This window comes from Coffea eugenioides, chromosome 3, assembly GCF_003713205.1.
Source record: "Coffea eugenioides isolate CCC68of chromosome 3, Ceug_1.0, whole genome shotgun sequence".
Taxonomy (NCBI): Eukaryota; Viridiplantae; Streptophyta; class Magnoliopsida; order Gentianales; family Rubiaceae; genus Coffea; species Coffea eugenioides.
Genome location: NC_040037.1, coordinates 10,049,958 through 10,074,877, shown reverse-complemented (window position 1 = coordinate 10,074,877; position 24,920 = coordinate 10,049,958). Strand labels below are relative to the sequence as shown.

At 35.2% G+C, this 24,920-nt stretch overlaps 2 long non-coding RNA genes across 2 annotated transcripts; one reads left to right on the top strand and one right to left on the bottom strand.

The window, feature by feature from the left end:
• Positions 1–8,768: 8,768 nt before the first annotated feature.
• LOC113765737 lies at positions 8,769–10,732 on the bottom strand. The gene is made up of 3 exons (XR_003467772.1): positions 10,474–10,732; positions 10,299–10,374; positions 8,769–9,229 (listed from the first exon to the last, which is right to left on the bottom strand). It is a non-coding gene; the product is annotated as an uncharacterized LOC113765737 (long non-coding RNA).
• Positions 10,733–21,178: 10,446 nt separating this feature from the next.
• Positions 21,179–23,137, top strand: LOC113767082. The gene is made up of 3 exons (XR_003467855.1): positions 21,179–21,687; positions 22,002–22,229; positions 22,382–23,137. It is a non-coding gene; the product is annotated as an uncharacterized LOC113767082 (long non-coding RNA).
• Positions 23,138–24,920: the final 1,783 nt, after the last annotated feature.

Here is a 24,920-nt window from a genome sequence, read left to right as displayed (position 1 = left end):
AGCAATTTTTCCAGATGAAAAGAATTTATTAAGAAAAGCGTTAGTTAATTCAGCCCAAATAATAAAAGTATTTGGAGGATGAGATTGTAACCAAACCTTGGCCTTGTCCCTTAGCGAAAATGGAAACAATCAAAATTTAATTGCATCATCACTAACACCGTTAAACTTTATTGTATCACAGATTTCAAGAAATGTTGACAAATGAGAATTTGGATCTTCTATAGCATTACCTCCATATTGAGATTGTTGTACCATTTGAATCAGTGATGGTTTAATCTCAAAATTATTAGCATTTACCATTGGCCTTGCGATACTAGTTTGAGATCCTTGTGTCCCCGATAAAGCAAAATTTCGTAGAGCTCGCCTATTTGATTCGTTTTCCGCCATTTCTTCCTCAAATGGTAACTCTATCAAAATTTCCTCTATTGGCTGCCGATCCTCTTGTTCCTCGTGCTGTGGTGTGTGCCTTCTTTGTCTACGAAATATCCTCTCAATTTCTGGATCGAAAGGTACAATTTCTCGAAATATCCGGTGCATACACTACAACAGAAATAAGAAAGATTATGCAATTTTTATTTGTCAAAACTGATAAAATATAAGATTAACTATAAACAGCTTAACTATCAAAATTAAAGCTGTCTAAATTAATAGAGATTATTAGGCCCTAATATTGCCGCTCCCCGGCAACGGCGCCAAAAATTTGACGGGATTTTTATATCAATGCAAGTTTAAATCCGATTTTATACCCGTTGACTGCAAGTATACAGGCCGAAAATCGTAATGTAGGGTATGTATCGGATCAATCCCACGAGGAGCAATGTCTACAAGTATTAAATCCTTATTTTCTCTATTATTTAGACTTATAATGAATTTGAGCAGAGAATTTATAGAAGCTACTACCTACAATCTATTTTACCAAATGCAAGGTACAAATGGAGATAAGTTCACTAAAGACTTGAATCTAAGGATGTAGATTCCACTTATGGCATAAACAACACAAATGAATAGATTTACTTCTTGTTATAATTCTTGTTTAACTAGGTATTCATTTTTAATATTACCAAATCTCATTCTCATGATAAAATGGCCTAGAGCAATCCAGTTTTCCCTATTTTCATGGTGAAATACTAGTTCTACTCTGTTTTCCTTCATGAAATGCTAGATAATCCACTTAAGCGTACATCTATTTTCATGAACATACAACTCAAACTCTACTCATATTTTTCCATTGTTACTACCAATTCTTATTAACGAATAACAACTATAAACATGCTATTGGTGATCAAACAACAACAAGTAATTACAACTGCACAAATAGACAAGTTAATACAAGATACAACAAGTGTAAATCACATTCAATTCATATCATTTAGCCATAAGTTTCATCTACTCCCTAGATAAAGAAATTTAGCTACTCATGAATGATATAACAATCAAATTCACAAGTTTATTAGCTACTCATGAATGATATAACAATCAAATTCACAAGTTTATTAATGTAAAATATCATAAAGTACAAATACAAGAAAGATAAAGAAAAGCTTAGCCAATTAATGGTGAAACCCTCTAATTTCTGCTATGTCTTGTACAAGATGATTACAAGTAAAGTCTCCAAGTGCTTCTTTTTGAACTTCTAGCTAGAGAGAAACTGTTTTCAAGAAGAAAAACTAACTACGTATGGTGATGCCTGGTTTCCCCTTGTGTCTCTGCATAAAAGGTGGTAGAAAGGCGCTTTCTTCCCCTTCATGATTCCAATAACTCATATTTTGTAAAGAAAGTAAAAAAATTGTTGTTTTGACTTGTCAATAACTCATTTTGTCTTCCTTTTTGTTGCAGAAGCATGTGCCACCAAATTCTCTCACCCAAGATAGCTGGAAAATTGTGAGAAAAGTGAGAAAAAATGGTTGTGTCACTTGCAAAAGAGAGAGGCAGATCCAAGCCTCGGATCCGAGGAGTGAAGAAGGATCTGAGCTCAGATCATCGCTAATCCGAGGCCTTTTCCATATGGATCCGAGCTCGGATCGTCTGACCTCGGATTCACTGCTCCAGAAGCACAGACGAGGGCTCGGATCTCTTTTTGTTTACACGGATCCGAGCTCGGATCCGTGCTGATCAATTTCCAGTTTTTCACTGCTTTCCTTTTTCTTCATTTTTTCTCCTAGTATCCTTGTACTTTTATCCTCCAGATGATCCTTACATTTTCTTCATCTCGTACATGAATTTCATATATCAATATCCTTCACATTTTCACAAAATTAACACGTTAATCCACTCATTTATCAAGTTTTGAACACTTAAACAATATTTAAGCAATTATCACCAAAAGAGTTCAAATATGGTTTTAATCTTCTCAAAACCTACCAAAAGTTCGTGCCAAACTTGTACAAAATGCACGTTAAATATTCACTTATCACAAATCTTACACCTAATTCTCCAAACTCCAAAGCTGTGAAATCTGGATTGGTTTGTGGTTGAGAGATGAAGTGGGGTGGATGCACTTACAATGCGGCTGAACATGAAAGTGTCGGACATTGGAACAAAATGTTTGGATTGATGTTTTTCCAAAAAAAAAAAACTTGTACTTTTCCGTGATCACATTTTTCAATCATCATTTTACTTCATATACATTAAATTGTTACAATATTTCTAAAAAAAAATTCAGAAAATAGCAATCCGAACCAAAGTAAAAATTGTGATATAATACACAAAGCTATTGTGGTAATACGGAGGATCTGAAAAAATAAGTATGGGAAACAGTATGACGGGCATGTGCATACAAAAAAAAAGTGTTCAGCAAGCTTTTCAAGGCTTTGTGGTAATTCCGAATGCCATAATACATTTTGCATAAAGTGAGTAGTTACTCATTTTTCTTTCACAAATTTACCCAAATTATATACTTCTTATGAATTTCAAACCTTACTTTCACCATTTCCTAAAACTTCCTATATATAGTTGAGCAATTGCACCAACCTTTCGAATAGGTGGTAGCTTCCGAAATTTACCGGTTTCTGTAGAATTCATGGCCGCCAACGCTCTCACCACACTTTTCTTTCTCGCATTACTTTCAACTTCATCCATCTTACCTGCAGCATCAAGAACAGTTTCCGGGACAAGAAGTAAGTCTCGTGGTCCAATACCTTGAATAACCTATGATAACTTGGTTTATCGTTTTATGTATGTCGTATTCTGGTCTCATGCAGATGGATTTCAGGGTAAAGGTGCCAATCTTGCAGAGGTAAAGATAAGCCCAGGTGTCTATCATACACCACCTTCTGTAGGTATGGGTCGTCCTCCCCAGGCAGCCTAAGATGATTGATATCCCCCAGTCGGACGACACTACACGATTTGGGCTGGGATGTTACTTCTTTTTATAGTTGTTTGTAAGCCTAGATACGAATGTGCATCTCAAGTATCAAAATAATCTGTTTTTATATGTCCTCATTTTGCTTATGGAAAGCTGTATATTCAGATTCCTCTTGTTTGTTTTGTGGTTCATTTGGACGGTGTCTGAACAATCATCCCATGACTGATGCATAACATAGCCGGTTCTATCCATATAAATTGATGCCTTTGCTAAGTTGATGGATTCGAATCGCTTATCATGTTGTCCATATAAATTTAAGAGTTTTTTTAATGGGTGTCCTATAGACACTTGCTATCATTCACTTATTCCACTATATATATATATATACTAACAATTACTACTTTTTATTATGTTTATATATTTTCTTTATTTAATTTTTACCTACCATTCTTTGTATTTATTTCCTTTCCTTAATTAATCTTGTATTTTCAAAAATGACACATGGAATATATCTTAACAAGTGCTATAGTAGACAAACCTATGGTTAAAAACAAAAAAGTCCATGTGGTATACCTAATATATAGAAAATCCCCCCATGATTTCAAAATATACAAAACGACACCTCATATTTTGAACTAAATTGTAAATTAACAGAATTCGTTAAATTTAACGAAATTCGGTAAATTAATGGAAAATTTAACGGAATCTGATAAACTTAACGGTAAATTTAACGGAATCCAATAAATTTAACAACCAAGACTATCATTTTCGTTAAATTTAACGAATTCTGTTAGTTTACAATTTAGTTCAAAACATAAGGTATCGTTTTATCTGTTTTGAAATTATAAGAGGATTTTTTGTGTATTAGGTATATCACTGGAGACTTTTTTGTTTTTAAACCATCAAATTATTACCCCCAAAAAAAAAACCCAAAGTCTATGGAAGACTGTTTGACTCGACCAACCCCGATCTCGATCAATGATGGCTCCTAATCTACGGGTGCAAACAGATCAAATATCTGAGCCTCGCATGATTATTTCGTGTATAGAATAGGATGGGCCTATTTTCAACTAAAATTTGAAACTTCGTTCCAACTTCTGATCTTCTAAAAGTTAATTTCTATGCTCTCAGCTAAATTTTGAAAACCCGATGATTATTTCGTGTATAGAAGAGAATGGATATGTTTTAAATTGATTTTGAAAACTTGATTTAACTTCTGATTTTCAAAAAGCTATTTTTGTGCTATCAATGATTTTAAAAATTTTGATTTTTTTTTGTATAAAAAAGCTTAAAATCAGAAGCATCTCTTGAGCTACTTTTGGCTTTTCGATTCTAGCATATACTTTTGTCATACAGACAAACATACCTTTCAAAAAAAAAAACTTTAACATAATTCTGAGGCCAGGAAAATTTTTACTGCCATACACATCTTTGTCATTTATTACTATTTGTACCTCATTTCTAAATTTGCCTTTGTCTCCATTCATCTTCTTCTTTTCCAATATTTAGTCTTTACAAGAAAAACAATTAATTACATAAAAATACTATTTAATTAGCACAAATGTCACTTTTGTAGCACATAAGGGCAATTTAATCATCTTTTTGTCAAAACCATTTTTCAACTCTTTTTGTGAACACCCATGCATTTATTAAAATAATTTTTTACAACTATAAACGAGAACACTAGTTATTCTAAAAATCTAATTTGAACACAAGCAAAAAATTACTACGATATCCTTATTCACTTTTATACACTTGTTGCTAATTTGAATACAAGCAAACCTAGGGAAAAAAAAGTTTCGCTTTTAGATGAAACGAGATAGGGAGTCAAAAAATTTCTCTTTTACCTCCCACCACATTACCAAATCCCTAAATCCTTAAATATGAATTCTCAAATCTTACACCGAATTTTCCAACTCCAAAGCTGTGAAATCTGAATTGGTTTGTGATTGAGAGATGAAGTGGGGTGGATGCACTTACAATGCGGCTCAATGTGTAGGTGTCGGGCATTGGAACAAAATGTTTGGATTGATGTTTTTCCAAAAAAAATTTTATTCCATGATCACATTTTTTAATCACCATTTTATTTAACATACACTAAATTGTTACAATAATTTTTCTAAAAAAAATTCAAGAAAATAACAATTCAAATGGGGAGTAAAAATTGTTATATAATACACAAAGCTATTGTGGTAATATGGAGGATCTGAAAAAATAAGTATGGGAAAAAGTGTGACAGGCATGTGCATACCATATGTGTGTTTATGTATATGTATAATAATAATAATAATAATAATAATAATAATAATAATAATAATAATAATAATAATCCACTATTCAATTCCCATTTTAGTAGGTTGTTGAATTGACTACTTTTACTTTCTACTGAGTGGAAGCTCAATATTTTTGTCATGTGGCCATATTTAGTTTTTTTTTTTAAATTTGAATAGATTTTGAGTATTTTATTTTTTTTTGTAACAATCAATTCCATCCATTTATTTTCACCCACTTATTCCCCTTTTCTTTTTCACTTTCTTAACTATCTCAATCCATTTAATTCTTACTTTACATACCAAAATTTACCAAATTGTGCAAAATGGCACTTGTAAGGCCTGTTCTCGTGAAATCTACATGGTGCTTTTGGCATTCCACGTAGTAAACGATTGAACAGTAGGTGATTATCTTTAAAAAAAAAATTAGCTACATGTAGTTAAGTTTTGTGGTGACTATATTCCCATATATGTGGCGAAGATAAGATCAAGAAGAGATGATTTTCTCTCACAATATTAGAAATCCGCCTATTAGCAGGCGTTACTCTGGCATTTGATCAATAAATTTGATTACCAAGAAAACCATCTAAATGTTGTGCTCGATGCTATAGTAATTGTTAGGTATGTCAAAAAATAGTGTAAACCTTAAAATACACATTATGCTCCTTTAATTTTATAGGACATTATCCAAATTTGTGAGGAGAATCCATCCTTTGAGAATCTTGTATAGGAAATGAGATTAGTCTAGTGACAGTACTTGCCTAGGAAATCGCAAATGGCGTACTATAATCTAAGCCTGCAATTTCTTTTCCTTTTTCTTCCCGTTTTGGAAACGTTTAACAAATTCCAAAAGTCAATAATTGAACGTTGCATTATCACATTGTCACATTTGGAACACAACTAACGCAGGACTTTGAAATGTCGGTCAAAATGGCTCTTAAATACACAACTGCCTTAAACCATTTGACACGTTAATTTGAGCGGATATTTAGTAGTAATATTTAAGTTCAAAACTTGGATAGATTTGGTGTTCAAAAACCTAATTGTTCATACTGTGCCACACTATTTGGTGAAATGATTTGAACAATTTGAATGATTGGATTTTTGAGCATCTGATCTATCTAAACTTAAGCCAATATTTAATCATTGTAGTGGGCATTTATTGTGATTTAACATCCTAAGTACCATTTCCATACATACGTTGTTTTATATGTTGAAGACTTTGTATCACATACAGTCGTTGATAACTGTTTTAACTTTAGTCCCTAAAATGCTTATTCATTAGCCATTAGTGATGTTCCCAATGATAGATTCATGTCCTATTTAACTTAATTTTTTATGTTAGAGGGGCCCAACTTGATAGACTTGATTACACGAGACTTTAGAAAGGATGTGTTACACTGTGCTAAACTGGTTGGAAGGGTTTCTCGTGTTTATTGTAAGTTAACAGGTTAAATGGGTCGTGTCTTGTGAACACATGAAAAATCAAGTCTTGTTTAGTGTTTTTTGACAATACATACAATAATGGTACAATATGACACCCTAAATTCTACTTGACTACCCTAATTAGATATTGATGCTTCACAACTCCTAATGCCTACCCTAAATTCTACTTGACTTTAGAGGCAGCGACTATTGATTGTCAAAAGCTGCGGTCGGTTTGTAGTACAAATGCCATGGTGATTGCCTTCGCAAAGTCTTTACTTGATAATTGTATTATTAAAAAAGAATTAACAAAGGTTAGAAAGGAAAAAAAAATCACATTTTTCTTGATGATTAATCATGCTTATTTTTATTACTACTTAACATTAAAAGGAATTATTTTTTGTCCTTTTATACTTCATTTTTGTGATGGTCAATTTTGTTTCTCAAATATGTGGTCTTCGATCAATCAAATCCTTGGAGGACCTGAAATGGTCCATTTTGACCATTCTGCCTAATAAATGCCTAAGGAATTTTGGAAGGGTTTTTTGGGTCGTTTCTTGTGAACACATGAACAATGTAGTCATGAGACAAATAACACGTGCTGGTTGTATTTGGTTCATTCTTTTTCAACGGTGACCTTTGACTGGTTTGTTTGTATTAGGGAATGCCACAGTGATTGACTTTGAAAGTTTTCGTTCGATGATTGAAGTGTGAATTCATTAAGGGTACGTTTGGTTCTACAGAATTAGAATTGAATTAGAATTGAAATTCTATAGAATTGGAATTCTATGAATTGGAATTCCAAGTCATTTCAATTCTTTCGTTTGGAAAATGCATAGAATTGATACAGAATTTATTTGAAATTCCAAATTCTTTGTTTGTATGAGAGAAGAATTCATTAGGAATTAGAATTGTTTCCAACTAATATTTCCTTACATAAAAAATTTCTTTTTTTTACTATATAATAATTTTTTAACATTTAGCTAATTGTTACTAAAGCTTTAAGGAAAAAACCAATTAGTACCTTTAATAATTTATTTTTTCTTGCATTTAACTAATTGTTAATAAAGCTTTAAAAGAAAAAAAATTAGTTCCTTTTTTGCAAAAATAAAAAATTCTTTTTTTTTTAAAAAAAATTAAATTAAATTAAATAAAAAATAATTGTATATTCTAACATAAAAAGTAGTTAATATTTATCGAGTTAAAACCTTGATACGTTTTTAAAGTTAAGAACTTTAAATTTTAGAAAATCAAAAGCCTACTCTATGATATGAATTGGGAGGAAAGTCATAACTTGTACCTATTATAAATATTTGAATTTTGTATCTTACAAGAAATTTCAATATAGGAATACAAGAAATAGAGGAATACGCAAACAAAGTGTTTTTAGCCAAAAAAAAAAAAGAGAAAGAAAAGCACAATTATACATTGCTACTATTTTTCAATAAATGGCCATTCTAATATGAAATTAAGTTCGAATAAATTCCTATCAAATTTCAACTTCCATGATGGCCTTGTCTAATTTGATAGTCAATAAACATTGCTCGTGCTAAAGCATTCCTAAATTGTGTCCACTCGCTAGTTGGTTGTACTGTTCGAATTCGATTCTCGTTAATAGCATTTACACCACCATCATTATTTGGACCATCATCTTCCATTCCATTTTCCTCATCTTCATCTTTCATTTCATCTTCATCATCAACCTCATGTTGTACTCTTCGCATCTCAGCATCAACTTCATCCAAGAATGCAAAGGTTCATGTAACTCAAGGACAAGTCAGGGCATCAACACAGGCAGCTATGTTAATCTCAATATCTAAAATGCTAGTTCATCAGACAAAAGATCCAATGTTCCATTCTTATCATCTCAAAAACAGAGAAAATAGCTGAAATACTCTCTAGAATCTTTCTATAATCTTGTTTTGATCCATTACATAAAAAACAAAGAACTCATCAGAATTTAAAAAGTCATGGATACACGATGGAGTAGTAACAACTTCTACTTGCTCTACTTGGGCTTCCAGCAATCAGCTCAACTTCTTCTACAAAACAACTTCAACTGGAGATTACCAAAAAAAATCAATTACCAATGCACATTTACCATCCAATTTGTTTCCTTGGTTCATTTGGTCAATAAAACAGGTGCCCATTACACGATCCATTTCAGGAGTCCAAGTGAAATACCCTTTGCCTTTCCCTTTTGACTGAGATGTTGCTTCAGATGCCATATCTGAGGCAGATATGCACCAGAAAAACATCACAATGTCATGTTCTTAAGAACATATTTAATAGCTACTGCATTATAGAACTAAAAATGAAAGGCAAATATGCACCTAGTCATGAAAGGCAATCGATCTCTAAACTTAAAAACGTGTTGGGCTGGACATTGATTTCATATCATTGAAGAGTAAATAAAGGGAAACGTCCATCAAAGGTAAACAGAATTCCTGTATTTTAAGTTCTATGACTATGGCTGGACATTCCAATTCTTTGCTTATGCTGTCTTCAAACAAAACTAGAAAAAAATGATTTGCCTTAAATGTCGAATGAACTTTCACTAAGAGAAGGCATCAAGATTCAGAAGTGATATTTATGCCTCAAAGATACCAATTATTTTGTAGAGAGCATGTTAGTCTCTTTAATGAGTAAGGAGAATTCTACACTTAAAAAAGCCAAAACTCAAACCATATGAGAAGGGAGTTATAAAAGATTTGAGTACAACAACCCCCAAAAACAGCAATAACAAAATACAAAATGAAAAAAATACAGATCAACAGGCAAACCAAAATGAAATGGACAATCGCAGTAAATATAGACACCTTTTAAAAGAGTAAATGAGACTGGTGTTACAGTTGTCTAGGAGATGCAGATTCAGCCATTTTCAACTTGTACGGAATGACCAAAAGGGTATTTTTCACTTCTCACTGATGCAAGAGGGCCAGCCCATACAGTCCGCACTCGGACAGGATGAGGGGTAAATCATACAGTACTAGCAATTAAATCAAAGACGGCTCAAATTAATAAATAAAACTGACGCCTGGAGAGTATTAGGGGCCACATTTCGCTAAGTTTTTACTATTGCTGCCATTACTGTAGTTATAAAACATGAAGAAGGGGCATGCAAATTATAATTGTCATTAGTTTGCGACAAATGATGTGGGGGGTGCAAGGAGGACAGCCCTCTTGATAATGAGGTGAATTGTTTAAATTGTTTTCCTGCTTCTATATCATCACAAAGTTGGGTTCCCATAGCAGTATTTGGACGTCATAACTTAAAGCAGTATGAAAGTTGGAGATACCTCTGCTGTTGGGGTCCGCTCCAAAATCCAGAAGCAGTAGCACACAATTCTCGTTTCCTTTTGATGCAGCTATATGCTGAGTACAAAAAAAGGATGTAGAATGAACAAAAAGACAGAATTGCATTCTAGAAATAATTTTTAAGGAGTCAAATGAGAGTAGTATATATATACACACCAGGGCAGTTCTCCCATCGTTGTCAGATTCATTTGGATCTAGACCAAATGAGTGGCCAGAGAAACGGAAGGCAGGGGGGAGACGGTGGTGGGAAAGGGTTGCAGGTGGAAGCGATGGTGGAGAGCAGAGCACCTGCGGCTGAGGAAAAATGGTGAGTTAGATAGAAAGAGAGGGGTGCCGATACCCTTGACCCGATTTTAATTTTTGATCCATATTAGATCCGCGTTTGGACCCGTTTAATTGTGGAATTGGAATTAGAATTCTTTTGATCTGGTAAAGAATTCAATTCATGGAATTGGAACCTCTTGGAATTAGAATTCAATGCTAATTCTATGGAAAAGGCAGCATCCAAACACAAGAATTAGAATTGGGGTTCCAATTCCAATTCTAAACCCCAATTCTATGGGGTACCAAACATACCCTAAGGGTAAGTGGAATTGGGGTTTAGAATTGGAATTGGGATGAAGTTTAGAATTAGAATTGGAATTGGGGTCAGTTTGGACACTATCAATGCCAGAGAATTAGAATTCAATTCGAATTCTATAGGCCATCAATTCCACAAATTCAATTCTTTGGTAAGACCTAAGAATCACAATTCTAATTCCACTAGTAGAAACATACCGTGCTTGCGCACGGTGAAGAATTTATGTAATGCCCACAATGAGCTGGTATAATTGTTAATAAAGTACTATAATTAATATTTGCAGTACGATGTGTATGAATTTATGTGGTGTGGAGGAGATAATTATAAAGATGGCAAAAAGGATAAACTAACCACTATCTCAAACGACACCATCATCTCAATCAAGAATCCAAAGGTCCATCATGCAAAATGGTTTCATTTTTTTTAAGGACAAAATGGTTTCGTTTGAAATCAATTTTTTGCAATGTAATATGAAATTTGGTAACCAATGGATTGCAATTATAAACAAACGATACGGAGAACCAGTCATTAATTAACAAAGGAGATAATTAAATTAGAATATAGTAAATTTAATCTATTTGTCCGACCCCTAGTCTAACAGATATAGTAGGAAACAAATGTTAATAACCACTATTTATTACAATTAACCCTTGTCTAAATTATTACAATTAATATATTTGCACACTATTTGGCTTTCAATGGTTGAATATTTTTTCAGTATGGATATCATGTCACATTAATAAGGCCATTTTTTTCAGCTTTCACCTGTTGAAAAAGCATTAACAATACTTGACTCAGTAAGTTGACTTTGTCATAGAAAAACAAATTGCATATAGTATAGAGTAAATGTACTAATACTTCTTATTTTTATAGTTATTCATTAACATGTAAAACAAAGATGATTAAGTATAGGTTATAACCTGATGAAAGACAAGTAAACGTCTCTTCATTGGATTTTGTAATAGAAACTTGTTCATGAGAAGCTTCTTTATAGTATACCATTGTGAAAAGCTGTTTTGCATCAACCAGGGGGACTTGTACAGGTTTAATGTGTGCAAGGAACTTTTTTTATTTTAGCTCCTCATGCAGAACTTCAAGTGGTAACGCCATATTCTGCAACGCACAAAACAAGAAAATATATATATATATATATATATATAGACATATGTATTGATGCGTCATGGTGAGAGCAAACCTGATAATAATGCTTCATTGCTTCTTTTGCTGTGAATGTTAGCAGTTTCTCAGCTAAATCACCAAATAGTGTGACTGTGACTGTTCAGGTGTCATCAGAGATATTAACATCAAATTTACACCTATTAAATATGTAAATTTAAATAAGGCACAATAGAGGAAAATAAATGATAATATAATAAGCAGCAGTAGCAGAAATGATAAGTAACTAATAAATGATGATTATACCTTGGTTCAGTCCTGTGTTTTTGTTTACAAGTATTACACATGAACAAGACACCATAATCTGCAGACGTGGAACGGAAGCATTCTTCACACCCCATGTACCAAAATTTTTGGAAGATGTGCTCAAATGAGAATGATGCTTTCACCCACACATTCTAAAATATAGTGAGCATATGAATTAGTGAAACTATTTATAGGCTGAAATGTAATGGAAAATTTGTAATCATGATACTACCTTGTGTTTTGAACTGATATTTGATATATCAGTAATTTTTGGATTTGCCTGGAAAGAGATATCAGGATTGTAAAGATTGTAAGTTCTCTTTTCACCAATGTCTGCAGGGCATTTGGCATTTCTACTTGCCCTGTATATAGGATACTAAAATAGTCAGCCAAATAATTAAAATATTAGTTTTATATGCAACCCAGATTGAAAATTATAAGAGTGAAACCAGTTCTTAAGTCCCTTTGGTTGTCAAACAAACAGATAAATTATAAAGTTTATAAGCAATGAATATTGAAAATTATAAGAACAGAACCAATTCTTCAGTTCCCTTGCTTCTTGGACAGGTGGATTTACAAGGATTGCTGAATCAAACCAGGTAGCAAGAGCCACTTCTATGCAAAAGAAGAGGGGAAACAATGTGATTCGCAAAACGTACAAATAGAAAAAGGTTAGATGTTAAAAAAATGCAAGTGTCAACTGTTATACTTACCATTATAATTTTGAACTTTTAGCCTTCTTCCAATAAGAACAGGATAGTTCTGAATGTCTGAAATAATCTTGGAGCCTTCATTATCAATAAAAGCATTCCACATGGATAGCATAACTGTCTGCAATCTGACATAGTTTGAACAGTTTCACACTTTATAATTGTTTGGAAAAAGGCTATAATTTGTAATAGCAGATAGCCATTGTAAGCAAAGATTAAGGCTTCTTACTCCTCATTAACAATGACAAGCTTCTGGACTTGTGATCCGTTTGAATTTTTCGTGACAATTTTTTCATCCAATGCAGCAATGACAATTCCCATAATATCTAGTGAGAGCAATTTTAAAAATAAGCATAATAGCATATAACAAGTAAGGTAAACCAGTTATGCTTGAGAAGAAAGATATTCACCAACAGAAATGTCCTTTCGATCCATATACTGTGCCAAGTCTTTAAACTTGGTATACGCAAACTTTGCAACTATAACATCCTCTTCGTCCACAATCTCTTAAATAATTGTTCGACTGTTGATTTTCCATTGCTTTGTTAGGTCAGTGGTTCTGAAGGCATCAGGGATCTTTTTCACTTGAGCATTAGAGATGAGGTACTTTTTGTAAACCTCTAATCTGGGGCTCATTATAGGAATATTAGCATTAAGGATGATTCCTTCAACCTTTGAGCCCTGGAAAATAATTATTACGATGGCGGACAAATGAGTACTATTTATATCTCGATGCATAGCAGATACAATTTTGAATATAAAAAAGTTTAATCAAAATAAATACCTCAGAATCAATGAAGATAAATTTTTGTTTCTTAGTTGGTGTGCTAATTGATGAAGTAACTTGCTATTTCTCTTGGACAGTGACTTTTGCTGTCCACTTCTCCATTCCGACTTCAACCTCATTGATCGGCAATATAGCAGCCATCCTATACTCATTAGCAATAACAAAAATATACAAGCAAGAAATTTCGGTTTACAAGGATAAAGAAAACTATAAATTTGAGAACAAGATATAACAATATTTAAAGGTCAAGATACCTATGCAGAGTGCGAATGATCAATTAGATAACTGTAATATTTCAACAAACACATCAGTTTTTACTTCAGCAAATGTTTCTGGAAGTATGAGAACTTTAATTGCATTAGCATTTTTTGCTCTAGAGAGTGCAACGTATAATTGTCCATGAGAAAATACGGGTTCCTTCAGATATAAACCAATATAGTCAAGAGTCTGACCTTGAGCCTTGTTAATTGTCATTGCAAAACAAAGGCGAACTAGAAATTGTGTTCTGACGAAGGGAATGCCATGAGACAACAATGCAATGAAAATGAAAACCACAGAGCAAAGAGAATCATAAAACAATAAAAATGCAAGATAAAAAATAATAATAATAATAGTGACAAGTAGAAAAAAGTAGTAAGCATGGGAAGTAGAAGAATATCAAAAACAAAATAATCCTAAGGAAAAAAATATAAATATTACAAGAATAAGGCAAGGGAAAATAGAGCATTACTTACAATAGATGTAATAACAGACACCAAAAAATACTCCCTCCGTCCCGTTTCGTTAGTCTTGTTTTCCTTTTTCGTCTGTCCCAAATTGTAGTCCACTTTCCCATTAAGAAATGTAGTAATCTTTCAAATTGTCTAAAATACCCTTATTAAATATCTTGTTATTAATACATTGTTATTAAATACTAACCCACTACATTGAATACATTGAGCTTTTCCAATACTAACCCATTAGCTGTAACTGATATTAATTGGCACTCTTCGTGATTAGCATAAGGGTATTTTAGGAAATTATTAATCTAAATTTATGTTTCCAACCAAATTAATTACACTTTCTTAATCTGTGTGAAAAAAAAACCAAGACTAACAAAACGGGACGGAGGGAGTAGCAATAACAATGTTCAAAGAAAGATCCGCAACGAAATAGAGGGAAGGAGGAGCTCGAGGAAGAAGAAGCGGAAGCAGTACATAAAACAAAGCAAAAGAAGAAAAGCAGGCTGAAATGTAAGGGAAAGAATTTACATGATTACCTGACTTTTGTTCTATGCATGAAAACTCGGGAAAGCAATTTCAAAGATGTGCAAATCTCGCATGGAGACAGCAGCATTTAATGAATTGCAGATTGCGCGTGGTGGGAGGTTTAATCTGCCGACTAATAGCTATAGTAGCAACCATGTAAAATTACAAAAGAAACATTTGCAGAACATTAAGTGCGGAGCCTGTGAAGCATACATGCAAAGTAATTATAGACATAGTAAGGGGTACAATGGAAATGCAAAGACAATCCTATATCATGTGGCCTGAACCTAAACGGAAAACTACTAATGAAAGAACGGCTGATGACAGTAGAAGTGATGAATGACTGGAATAGAAGTTAATTGCAATGATTGGGATCTTTAAAGAGGCTAAAATTTAAATGCATAAAAAAAGGAAAGGGTCTGTAAAAATTAATTACATATATTTTCGTTACCTTTACTATGATAATAAAATTAATTATCACAAAAGGGTCTGTAAAAAATTTTTTGGAGAATCACCAATATTTGTTTTTTTTATTATATCAATTTATTGATAAAATCAATAAAAAATGAGGAAAATATAAATGCAACAAACAAAATATAATTACAAATATAAAGTGCTACATACATTGTATGCATTATTATGATGATTGGGAAAAAAAAGCAGCCAAACCAAAACGGAATTAAAAAAATCTATTACAATAGAATACCCAGAAGAAAATAGGGAAAAAAAATACCGTAAGCACAATAACTTGAGCACACAATTGCATATTCGATTATTAGAATGATAATATAATAATAAATATAAATAATATATAATATAGAATTATTCAAATGGAAAAATCATAGGAATGGAATGATTTAAAGGAAAAATCATATATATATATATAATATTATAAAATAAAAAAATAGCAAACTAACTATAATATGGTGCAGGGGATGCGTGCATGATGATGAATGAAGGAGCAAAAAAAAAACAGCAACCAATTTAAGCGGTCCCTTCCAACGCAGGGGCACGTGATTTTCGCATGAGGAGGAGGATGAAAGACCAAAGACCAAAGACCAACAACCAATTTAAGTACCATTCCCACTTTATACTCCCTCTGTCCTGAAAAATTTGTCACTTTTCGGGAATTGGAATATTTATCAATAGTAGACAAGAAGAAGAGATAGCTGTCTGTAATTCCTAAATTATCCCCGCCAAGCTGTCCAAATTTTGCCTATAGTGGTGCGGATGAAGTTATTCAAATGGTTTATGCAAACTAGTCAACACTTTAGGCCCACTAATTATTAACGCTACACTAACTTTTTGCTTATTTTGCACTGCACGCGCTAGTAAACATTGGCTAGCATCAGCCACGCACTTCAAAGCGTGTCTTGTTCTTTTGACAATTTATGCTGGACCCACATATTTAAAGGTAGTGTCAGAAGGGTAAAATTAGAAGAAGGAGAAAAATTCATTTGCCATTTTAGGTATGTGACAAACATTTTGGGACAGATCAAAATGAAAAGTATGACAGTTTCAATGGGACGGAGGGAGTATAAAGTTCTTTAGCATACAATGGGAGTGTTTGGATAGGCCGTTTTCTTGCTTTTTCCAAATAATGGTACATAAAAATGTTTGGACAGGAACTGAAATAACTCAAAAAATTGAGTTCTGTACGGGTTTAAGATGGTGCCAGGGTGGAAAGCTTACGGGGTCAATTGGGCCCACCGTAACCACGTGGAAAGGCTAACACTGTAAATTGTCGGATCGCATGTGGAGCTCCTGTTGAGCTCAGACATCAGTTAGGTGGTTGAACAGTGCCTTTTTTTTTTACCGTTGTCAAGCTTCCTGTGAAGAGTAAAAGTAAAGGTAAAGCTGCATGTCTATCTTCCTCCCTGCACAGAATTTATTCCCCTCATTTTCGTCCTCTTCCTCTTGCTTTGTGTCTGTCATCTCCCATCAAGGCAATAGAACCCTCCTTTATCTTCTTTCAAGGGCATACTGGTAGCAACTTATTACCCCAATTGCGTCATATATCTGCTCAATTTCCAGTTGAGGTGATCGTGTATAAATCACTGACCTTAAGCAAGTGGAAGTTGGGAGCCTTGGATACTTTAGCTAATATTCAGGGTTTTGAGCTCCAAAAATCCAACTGCAGCTAGCTTTGCAGCTGCGTTTGGGAATTGAAGGGAAATCTGGAAGCTCCCTCAGGCCGAAGGGAAGCTTGTATTACTCTCCATATCCAGTGCGGCGAAGGTAACATGGCTATGCTTAATGAGAATGCAATTTCATGATGACTGAATTCAGTTAGTAATTCACTACTACTATATTGAATGCCCGAATTTAGTAAGAAATGCACAACCATGATCTCTTTGGTGAGGAATGTCGGGATAATCCGCAATTTAATTTGGCCATCTTCACATTTGTGATCAAATGAAAAAAAAACCTACGCATTTAGAGTATTTGGGTTTTCTTCATTTATGATGCCGTTTTCAAATTAAGTTTAACAAGTCATCCATTTGAGTTGCGGGTTAGTGAGAATCACCTTGTGGTCCACAGGGAGGAAGGTTTTCCCCCATAAATGTTATTGGAGAAGTTTAACAAGCTATGCTCACTTGTTTTCCGCTCGTGTAATTTAAGTTGGAGAATTTAAATATTTGTGGTGCTGGTATTTCAAATTTCATCTTTGGTCGTGAGGCATTTGTTATTAGCCAGAATTTATGTGCATGTCTATTGCCATAATTTGCGTCTGTTTGGTCATTTGATTGCCTAGTTTACTTTGTGGATTTTTGGCAGAATTTCACTAAATGTTTATTGCGTGAGCTATGCTGGTGATGAATGTGCATAGGAAAGTCTCTTAGCTATTTTAGGTTTTTACAGTTGACAAAGACTAATCTTTGTCATGTTTCTATGTTTCAACTTTGTGTTGAATGTGGACGGTTCTTCATTTGTGACCAGGGTTTTCCACAGCTGAACGTACACGAGTTAAACGATAATCATAGACAACCCGAAAGTAAGTAAATGCCCAGTGCCAAAAGGACAAAATTAAGTTCATCATCTGGTAAGAGAATGGCGTATTGGTTTCACCATTCTTGTAGCATATTTCCATCCATTTCAGATATGCATCTCAGTTAGTCAAGTGTAGTAGCTTAACATATTCATTCTGTATTAGAATCCCCGTCTAGCTTGACTACGTCTCTCAGTGCCCAATCTTGCGATGACTCCAACGACTTTGAAGAAAGCCTAATTAACTACTTTGAGGTGAGCCAACCAATGTTCAAAATCCACTGAAACGCCACCACCCTATGTCTGTTTCCCACTCTAACTTATTAATGTGATTGATTATCCCTTTATGCTCATGCATAGATGTCCGAAAAGAAGCACTGGCAAGACTGGGAAGAGGAGCTGTATATGCGGACGTATGTTGAATGGCAGAAAAGTGGGAAGTGGGAGGCAACTAGAAGCACACTGGCAAACCACATGGCAATGGCAGCATACCTGACTCAAGAATGCGGGGTTGTCTGCACAGGAACTCAATCCCAGTCGAAGTACTATCGAGTGGTGGAGAAATGGAGGTTGTTCACACACCTTCGCGGTGATAGTTCCAAGCCAGAGACTGGGATCGGATGGGACGAGGAACACCGATGCTTTGTGGCCGGAGCAGAGCAATGGGGATATTTGTGGCAGGTATAGTGTGCAGTGATCTCTTCAAGTTTACTTTCGCCAACTCCGCCTACTTGCTGCTTATTTACATGACTATCCAGACTCGTGGTTCTTTTCATTTTTTTTCATAAAGTTGGGCCTGTTTGCTTATGTGTCTGTCTTCATTCAAGTGTCTGTATACGATTTTCAGAAGTCGTTCTGGTTGGATTTAGAGTTTGATCAAGTAACGGTGTTGATTATCTCCTACTAAGGGCCTAGTTCATTATCCCAAAGTGTTAAATATCAAGTAACGGTGTTGATTATTTTTTTAGTTTTCGATTTTCATAAGAAGTTTTTTCCTTTATTACTGTTAGTTTTACTCGAATAGCTTAGCGAAGTGTTGATTATTATTTCTGAATTCTTATCTATTTTGAGCTTTTAGCTAATAAACTATGTCAATCCTGTTGTGAGTGAAAGCTGGATCATCAGTATGCGGACTTCCAATACCCACATAGTGCTGATTTGTGGATTTTGTGGGATGAGGTGATGGACAGCAATCGCGCTCAATCTTCGGCTCAATCTCCACCCCAATTTGTTCCTCCTCGTGTCCGTAGACGTAGGGCTGATCCGAACACCAAAGGGAAAGGCTTGGCTTCCAGTTCTGTCATCAATCCAGCCAATTCGAACAGAACTTCTGATGATGATGGGAGTCTGTTCTAGAATCCTGGCACGACCATTGGTTCAGCTGGCTATAGTGATGAGAAGGAAGGCTCAAGAGGAACCAAGTCCCGAAAGTCGGGTTCGGATAACTACCAAGAGGCACTGAGCAACTTCAACAGATTTTCCTCCATATGTTCTGAAGAAAGAGAAGCGAATGAGAAGTATTCTCTTCAAGTTGCCAAGAAAGTAGTGCAAGGTCTGAAGTTGGAGAGGACTTTGAGCATGTATCTCTTGAAGGAGTTGTTGGATGACGAGTTTCGTGCCTTATTCCTTAGCTTCAGTGAGGACGAGCAGATGGCATGGATTGAGTTGTTCATTGTGCCGAAGATCGTGCCGAAGTGAGGATCCTCTTGGGCAGAACTTGGTTGTGGTTGTCAAATTGTCGTATCTCTCTATTTCTGTTATAATAGCTATTTGTAAGACTAAAAGTATTTCAAACGTTTGCTTATTATTGACCACCAGTAGTGTTTGGTGGCATGTTATTGCGGTTTGTTATTTACCACCAGATTTTGTGGGATGTTATAGTGGTGGTTCTTTATATGTTGTCCCTAAATTGATTTAACCGAATTAAAGGTATCGTATGCTTTAATAATTAAGAAGGCTTTGAGTTGAGAACAGAGTTGATAATTTACATGGCTGTCTGGAGGCTTATTTTTTGTGTTCTTGTGTCTTTCATCGCTTTAATTTTATATTGGGATTGTAAATAGTCCTTAGTATGCTTGGTTCAGGGATTGCTACTGAATTGAAGATGGATACTGTGTGTTATCCATGACTTTAGGACATTTTACTTGGTTCAGGGACAGGATGGGAAATCAAATATTCCTTGCACCATTTCTGGTTCATGCATGCTTGGTTCTTTCATGTGCATTTTTTATATTTCTCTCCAACGGTAAGGCATACAATTAAGTAGAAGTAGTGGAACACCTCTCCTAAAAAGATTGACAATTCTATATGAAACAATTTAGGGGACGATAATGGTCAAGGCCCGAATCTAGTTCGTGCGAATCTATTTCAAATATGACTAGCACATGAAAAGCGAAATCTATCTCGTGAGAATCTTGGAATCTACTTTAAATACTAGCACATGACTACTTTAATCAATTGCGTCATAATCTATCTCGTGGGAATCTTGGAATCTAGTTCGTGGGAATCTATTTCAAATATCAAATCACTAGCACATCAATTGCGGCATAATCTATCTCATGGGAATCTTGAAAGTTAGCTCTTTTCATCCCCACTACGTGAACATATGCATTTGCAGAGAATACAGAGCCAAATGCTATCAATTTATGTGATCCACCACTACTACTTTCCTTCATTGGATTTTCAAAGATCTCCTCGTTCAACTTACGTCCACATCCTGTTGTCGGTTAAACTTACGTCCACATATCCAAATATTCAGTGGAATGCAAAAGCTAAGCACGCCTCCATCAATGGATTTTAAATATGTCATAGAATCTACTTTCACTACTATGTATCATGAAAATTCAAATTAAGTGAAAATGCATAAACATTTCATACCGACTGGTAGGTGGTGCCTACTACCAAAAGGCATTGAGCTCTTCCCCTCTATTTAAAGCCCTGCCCTGTATTACTCCACATATCCCATCTATACACTCAGATTTCACATTTTCGTCGATTGCCACATTACGACCACTCCAAATTGTTCAATTATTTTCCCCCCTTGTCTTTCCCCTAAGAACTATTCGTCTCTTTGATTAGCTTCAATTATTCCGGAATTCCACAATGGCTAACTTCAATCCGTACTTCGCTTCCTCCTCTTCTACCTCACGCTCTGCAGAAGACGAAGAGGCTATTCTTAACAGTGCCGCTATGCTACTTTTTTCACTGGAAGCAGAATTTTACGATGGTCCTCTTATCAAAATACCTTGTCGCAATTCTGACATGCCTGGTTGGAAGTGGGTTCAAGAGTTAATAACAGGTCACCCACTCCGTATTTTAGAGAACTGTCGGATTACTGTTGACAATTTCTTGAGGCTTTGTGAAGTTCTGGTAGGCAATAACTATGTCCCGTAAAATCCACACAAGCATGTGACGATCGAGGAATTGCTAGCCATGACTTTAGTTATGTTAAGTCATAGCACGCGAACTCGTGTAGTAGCCGAAAGATTCCAACATTCAACGGAAACCATCCATAGAAATGTAGCAGAAGTGCTGTTGGGGTTATGTCGATTTGCACAACGAATTATTCGTCCCAAACAAAGTGATGAAGTGCATCCAAAAATACGGTATAGCACAAAGTACTATCCTTGGTTCAAGGTAACACATGTCCCAACTCGCATTTCTCAACTATTTTTGCACTTTTTTCACATTGAACACTTGAATACGAATTTCATCCTAATTACATATGTTCCAACCATTTTTTGTGACTTTTTGGTCCATTTGTCGGAAATTCAATCTTTTATCACCTAATTCGAAATAGTGAATGCTCCTCGGACCACTCTAGCACATGAACACCTATGTTGAAGGAGAAGCATATTCTTCCTGGGGCAATTTATGTTTCTTTATTTTAATACTTAATGGTCATAAACATAAACATTTATAAACATCCAATTTGTATTTTAAAAATGCAGGACTGTTTAGGTGCTTTGGACGGCACACATATCCCAGCTTCAGTTCCCTCAATAGAGCAGATGGCCTACACAAATAGGCATGGGACTCAAAGCCAAACATATTAGCTGTATGTGACCATGATATGCGATTCATTTATGTCTATGCCGGATGGGAAGGTAGCGCACACGATGCACGAGTGTTAGAAAGTGCAATGAGAATGCACACCGACTTCCCATTTCCCCCACAAGGTAAGATCAGAGCTGTGTGTTATTTGTGCGCCATGCCTATCGACATATATATTGAGGTGAAATTTATGACAGGATGGTATACTCTTTTTTTTTACTAGAAAGTGGAATATATATATACATATACTACTAAATTTCAAAGTGAAATCATGTAGGTAAGTTCTACTTGGTTGACGCGGCTTATAAGATGCAGCCTGGGTTTTTAGCGCCGTTCAAGGGAGGACGTAACACAAGTGTTGGACAAGGACGTGGTCGAGCCCAATGACCGAAAGAGCTATTTAATACTCGTCACTCTCAACTTCGTAATGTAATTGAACGCTCTTTCGGTGTATTGAAGCAACGATTTGCCTATTTAAGGGGGCCGGTTCCATATTCATTTATGCAAACACAAATCAATGTGGTAATTGCATGTTGTGCACTACACAATTTTCTTAGGAAAAATTAGCCTTCGGATGATCACTTCATGATGTATGAACAAGATGATGTGCTATTCGAAGGCGAAGGTGGAGCTCCTCCATATCCACAGATACAACCATTGACGTCCCCGCAAGAAATTGAAGAATGGAAGGGAATGAGAGAAGAAATGGCCAATCAAATGCATGCCGCGTTGCGAAGACGGAGACATTAGATGAATCAAAATCTCCATGGCAAATACAAGGAAGGCGAAGTAGTTACTTCCTCCCTACACATGTAACTGGATATGGGGTGCGGTGGATATATCCAAACGAATGCATATCTCATGTTTCTCGTGTGTAATAAGATGCTTTAATTCTAGTAGAAGAAATAATCAAGTGATGTTACAATGGGGTACTTGCACATCATGCGTTTCATGCACGATGTGTAACAACTTGTATTTTTGTACTTGGATTTGTTTTGAAATAAATTCCTTCCTGGGTTTTGTTCGTCGGAAATGGTAAAATTCCATTCATATGTCGTGAGGCCTTTTAGTACGATATCAAGCTACTTGTATCTACGCACCCACGCTTGTGCTTACCACTAAAAGTGCTCCTGGATATGCACTTACAAAGCCCCGATTGTGCAATTCAAAGCCGTTTTCGTTTGTGAATGGGCAAAATGCGGGCCCCACACTTGTCTTATTTCCTGAGCCAGTGCTGATTACAACCAACCTTGCCACGTTGGATTTGCTTTGGAATGGTCAAAACAGAACTTTTGTCCATATCAGCTAGTACTTTCGGTCCAAGATTGAAAGTCCAAAAGCCATATCCAAACATTATTTCGGTTATCTGAGGAGTGTTAAATATTATCTGAAATACTTATTCCAAATAATCATTATCCAAACACTCCCATTTACTTCCAAAGTTAATAATTTCACCTCCTATTCGGGTTAGTACGCGGATCCTAAGTGGATTAAATCAATAAAACGGGTCTCTGTATAATCAAAGAAAAAAATGAAAATGAAAGTCCTCTCTCTCGTCAGAGACCAACCATCGCTTCTTTTGCAGCTCTTTCTCCTCCATATCTTCCTTCTCCGCCTCCTTCCATCCTTCCTCCTCTGCCACCACCTGTACTTCCATCGCTGACACCTCGCCTCTCCTCTTACTCATCTTCCTCCTCTGCCTCTTCCCACCATTGAACATCTACTCTCATTTACGCATGTTAAGAGCGAAATTATAGGGTTTCTTTCTGTAAATTGGCTCAAATCCAGTGAATCCAATAGCTGTAGCTAAAGATGACCGCCGGACATAGCCTTCTCAGCATGACATGTTGTGGGCATCCCTTGTACATGGATTCTCCATTATTGGCCTTATCGATTTGAGGGTAATTTCTTGTTATTGACGCACTTTACCTTGTAATTCTCTAAAATCTCATTCTGCTGATGACTTAGTCATTTCTGCCCTTCTTGTTGCTCTTCTACTCAGAAAAATGGATGTATGGTACTGGATCGAATGTATTGTTAAAAGACATCAGCTTATAGTTTGAAAGTTTTTTTAACTTCATTTCCACATGAATTTTTCTTTCAGTTCTGTCTCTAAAGGGTGCGTACTTAAATTACAGAACGTGGTGGCCTCGATCTCCTGCGACGAAGCTGTTTGGGATGCCATCTTGAACAACGGGGCAGTTCAGGATCTCCGGGGTTCAATCTCTGCAGGTCATATGCAACAAATTTATTTGACAAAATTTTCAAAATATATACGTTTATTCCCCTGCCTCCTCTGTATGATTAATCAATTGCTGGTGAAGTAGTTGTGAAATATTTTATTAGATGCTGATGCGTATTCATCTCCATGTGTTTTTGAAATTAGTATGAAAAATGGGAAAAGGATTTTTTTATTTTTCTATATTCTTTGCTTGTTGATCATTGCGGGTTGGAAAAATTGAGGAATTTACTTGTTAGGGAAACTTTTTGTATTTTAGTATGAAAATGAATAATATTTGTATATTGCAGGAGTGGAAAAAGCAAACTAATAACAAAAAAGATCAAGAAAACTTGGTGGAATTGGACAGATTTTCAACTGAATGGAACTACTAAATTGCTAAACTTGCTTAGCTCCTATTATTCGAGTGAGATATTATGTTCTGCCATGTCTGCTGTTCTTGTTTTTGTTATTACGCTTTGATTGGTACAATGGAATTACACTTGCATTTTTTAGGAACATTGTCTTCTGATGATTACTAGTTGTAGCTGTGTAAGTAGCATGCCAGTCAATAACCACTGTTTCTTCATACTGAAGA